Below are 4650 nucleotides of genomic sequence, written 5' to 3' on the forward strand. Positions count from 1 at the left end.
ATTGTACAAACTTACAAAATAGAATTAAGCGGAAATTATTTTGTAAGACTTTCTTGATTTCTTTATTACTTTGTGTTATGAATTAAATCAAAAGGTCACATATATTATATATATGACTTACTAGTGTTGTCTCGATTATATTTATCAACTATGAAAGAAATTAAGATAACAATACTTAACTAATTAGTTTTAGTGATAGCTTGTAAGTTACTACCCTCGCTTCGCCGAGGGCGAAATATGACAATATATTATGGGGGACGAAATTGCCTAACTATGGAAATATAAGGAGCAAACCTGCCAATATATAAAACTCATATAGGCAAAGTGTGAAAACAAAAAAAGTGTACGGATGAAACATGATGATATATTTCCGGGGGGATGGGGTGGCGCACGGTGGAGTAATCTGAAAAATTTCTATTACGTACTGATAGTTTTTGTAATTTTTTTAAACATATGGACTATTTCTATAAAAAATGCACAATGAGCTTTCCAGTAAATGACGAGGATTATTTTTATAATTTATTTTCTATACATGGGTCAATCCTGTCAACATATGAAAAATTTAAACATAGAGACTGTTTATATAAAACAAAAACTTTACAATGACCTTTTCTATAAATTACAAAATCATAGGGACTAAATGTGTTAATATTAAAAATATTTGTTGTAAAAATCTAAAATTATATAAACTTCATTATTCATAAGCCAATTAATATACATATGAAAAGCATAACATGCTTATGAATAGTAACCGTGGTTTCCGGTTTTTCTTGGATCACCGACCGGTTTTGAGACGATCGATGGCTCTATATCTGTTGCATGTTGGCCATCTGTGTTCGGCTTATTTGTCTACATGTGTCTCCAATTTGAGACGGTGTGTGTCTTTTTGTATTTGTGTGTATGTTCGGATAGAAATAGATATAGATTGAACATGACCTCCACCGCCATTGACTATGTAAATAAGCCATGACTAACAACAGAATCGTCAATATCAACAGTAGCGACCAACTACTCAGCATCGCCCTCCTCCTTACCGACACATCGTCATCACCCTTCGTCACCGACACATGAACATCACCCACCATCGCCGCCTCATCATTAAGGTATCTTTAAATCCATTTTACCTTTCCACGTCTGCTTCTTTTATTGTTTATATAATGATTTTGACAGATTTATTTGGGTTTATTGTAACCGCTCCATCAAAGTCGACCAACAACAATCCCAAAATTAAGGCTTACTGACTGTCGTGCAGTGGCAATTCCAAGTGACTTCGTGTTCTCCTCTGATAATCTTCATGTATTATATTATCTTTGCCTTGACTTTTAATGTATGTACACACAGTTTTGAAGTTCGAACACACGATTTTGAGCTTTCTGGGATCAATTTTAGGAGTTTCTAGACATGATTTGTTGGTTTGTGATAGATATATTTTATCAGTTTGGAGATGATTTCAGTATGATTCCCCCAATCTTAAGACCAGAAATCAAAAAGCTATTTGCACAAGTATTGTAGTCTCATCAAAGTTTATTTTTAGGTCAATTTAGCATGCCATGTGTTCGATGAAATGTTGAAGAGAATTACTTCTTGATTAAACTCAATTGATTATGAGGGACTGACATTAGGTTGTTTTAATGTGATCAGACCAAGATGGGCATGAGTACATGAGTGGCGGAATCGAAAGCTACTGCTATGGACACATTCCAGATTGTGTTGGTAATTGTTTTAGGCATAGCTGGAAGTATATATAGGTCAACATGATGAATGAGAAAGAAAGGAGAATAAGAATGTCGCCTTCAAAATTGTGAGAATAATGAGGTCTCGAAAGGTATGTGTTTTTTTCTAATTAATTTCAATTGATTACTATGTTTCTATATATGACTTACGTCATGTATTTATTCATTATTGTGAGTTGTTTCTTTAAATTTTGAACTACAATTTTTTTGCAGCTCAAGTATTTGTTATAATGCCAAAAAAAATTTTGAATGAGTTTTTATTTTTATTTTTTTATTTTGGGTTCTACTTCGCAAAATTAAGCTAATTACCGGTGGCGGAGGGAGTACAGGGGCAGGCAGGTGCTCTACCCCCCTCAACATTGCTAGTTTACATAACATTACTCCCTTCAACTTTTCCAATTTATATACATTACTTCCCTCAGCATGACTAAATTCATAAATATTACTTCGATTTTCATAATAACAAGGGTTGAATGTTGCATATCATTTATATCCTTTATCAACATAGAATAGATTTATTTTAAAATAAATGATATATCGTTGAAACAATTGCTTTTTGACAGCTACTGACATTTCTTATACCATTTTTACTGTTTTGTTAACACATTGATAATAAATAACAAGAAGTTGATGATATCAAGTCTTATAAAATAATATTTTATAAAACGTGTATTTAATAATCTATATAGTTTTGTGTTTTCTTGTCATGTAAGTAACATTTATGGGGTGATAAGTTGTCATTTGTTTATTTTATTGACTTTGTTATGATGATAATTTTTATAACTTTTCTGTTAGTTTTAATTTTTATCATTGATAAAATAATTAATTATTACTTTTAGGTTTTTTTTTTTAAAATTTTTCTTTTGCTTTTTATCATTAAAAATTTTGATTTGGACACAGTCGGTATGCATATATTAATTTTTTTAGATCTTCAAAGTATGTATTAATTTTTATTTAGATCTTTCCTTAAAATTATAGACTATATTACATTATCCGGTTATAAAATATAGGTTAACCTTATTGATGTAAGCCCCCTTCATTGTAAAATCCTGGCTCCGCCCCTGCTAATTTCGAGTTTCTATCTCTTGTGATGTTAGTAACACTTATCAGATTACATGAACAAATAATTGTTAGGATCTATCTTTTAGCTATTTAATCTTCAAAATGTTTCAATTGTAATTCATTTTGATAATATTTTGTAGAAACTAAACTTTTTATAAAAAAATTGTTTTTCAGGTCATTACATTTAATCAACAAGATGTTGTCATGATAGATTCCATCAAATACAAATTTGGACAAGAAAACCACACCCAAGCAAGGCTTATGAAAGTTATGAACATTTCTTAAAGGAGTTATGCAACAACACGATTATGGGTTTTTTTGATTGACTTACTGCAAGAAAAGGGTGATATGGAAGAAAAACATGATCTGAATGAGATTTGAAGAAGAATGATTCGTACAATTTTGTAAAATTTGTTTGCTTCTTAGAGACCCCTTCTCCCTTCTTTCCATTATTTCAGCTTCTTGATTTTGTCTCTGTTTCTCACCATATCTTCTCTGTTTATTGAAGATTCAAAGTTTTTTATGCATGTTGATCGTACAAGATATGGATATGCGTTTTTCAAGCAATAAAATTTATACTTAAGTAGGGTAACAGTGACAATTCCCTTCAGAGTTGAAGACAAGAAATTGAGGTATGAAATTGCTGCCATAAACAAATTTCTTATATGCTTTCTAAAATTAATTTCCTATTGTTTGAAAACATTTTTGATTTGTTATCATCTATATTTTCATCCATAAAATTTGGTAATTGGTAGTGGAAGACACCTTTAAGAAATCTGTCACCCACTTGATCAATTTTTGAGAAGTCATAAATTAAATTGAATTTGGATTTCCAAATTTAGACTAAATAAACAATATGTTTGAGAAATGGGAAAACCATTATGAGAAATAGTGTTGGCTTTTGAAATAGGTTCCTACATGTAACAGCTACATCTGCCATTGGGATCAAATACAAAGATGGTGTTGTTATGCCTGTTGACATGGAAGGTTAGATGATTTTTCTGACCTTTTGACTCTTTTTAAGTTATGTTGACTTTTACAATGAATTATGATATGTAATCAATTTTCAAGTGCTGTTGATATCCAATTACATGTATAAAAATAGAGTAATGCTATTGCTAGATGGTATATATATGCCAAGGTCCTATTAAATCAATGCCGTTACATTCTTAGCTAATGTATGTATACGTATGAGTAGGTTTTTGTTGTTTTGGAGTTTTTCGGTCAAACTAATTATTGTTTTATTCTTTTAGTTTGGAAAGCTATCATTTGGATCCTACTAATATAGATGTCAATAGAGAAAAAAACAATTTTTATAAGGCCTTTCGAATCTGTAAGTTCATTCCCTTTTTAATTTTTTATTTATAACAATTGGGTTGAACGAAAGCAATAGCATGTTACCTTCATTGTATTAATGATTCTTAGAACATAAACTGACATTCAGTAATAAATCATTTAACATTACACTAGTGCTTCGGGACTACCAACTCTTGGATCTCATGTGTTAATCTAGATCTGAAACCATCAGGTGCAGTTGAAGCACGCAAAACAAATAGAAAAATGGTTGATTTCTTAAGGTCGATTCATTTTAATTTTATGCATGTATCAGAAGTTTGTCTGAAACATCTCAAAAATAAAAACAAATTTATACTTTTCAAAACATCCAATAATCATAACATGTTTACAAAATCATTATTTCCAAAGTGTTTATCAATATCAGAGTATCCAAAAATCATAAGTTCATAAAACAGGAGGATGTCTACGGTCATGCCTCCGCCTTCCCATGACCTGAAACAATAAACTAAAACTGTAAGCCCAAAGCTTACGGAGTTCCCCCAAATTACCACCTCATAAA

General features: G+C 30.8%; 1 long non-coding RNA gene across 3 annotated transcripts; it reads left to right on the forward strand.

Moving 5' to 3' along the window:
* The first annotated feature begins 860 nt into the window (after nt 1–860).
* Nucleotides 861–4278, forward strand: LOC145134248 (uncharacterized). 3 transcript variants are annotated; one of them, XR_013719031.1, is made up of 5 exons: nt 861–1103; nt 1642–1825; nt 2970–3427; nt 3706–3782; nt 4049–4278. It is a non-coding gene; the product is annotated as an uncharacterized LOC145134248 (long non-coding RNA). The 3 variants fall into 3 exon arrangements; XR_013719033.1 differs by lacking the exon at nt 4049–4278 and adding an exon at nt 1206–1296 and having other exon boundaries at nt 3706–3944; XR_013719032.1 differs by lacking the exons at nt 861–1103; nt 4049–4278 and adding an exon at nt 1177–1296 and having other exon boundaries at nt 3706–3944.
* The last annotated feature ends 372 nt before the right edge of the window (nt 4279–4650 follow it).

This window comes from Lactuca virosa, chromosome 8, assembly GCF_052849685.1.
Source record: "Lactuca virosa cultivar CGN04683 chromosome 8, Lactuca_virosa_CGN04683_v6, whole genome shotgun sequence".
NCBI lineage: Eukaryota > Viridiplantae > Streptophyta > Magnoliopsida > Asterales > Asteraceae > Lactuca > Lactuca virosa.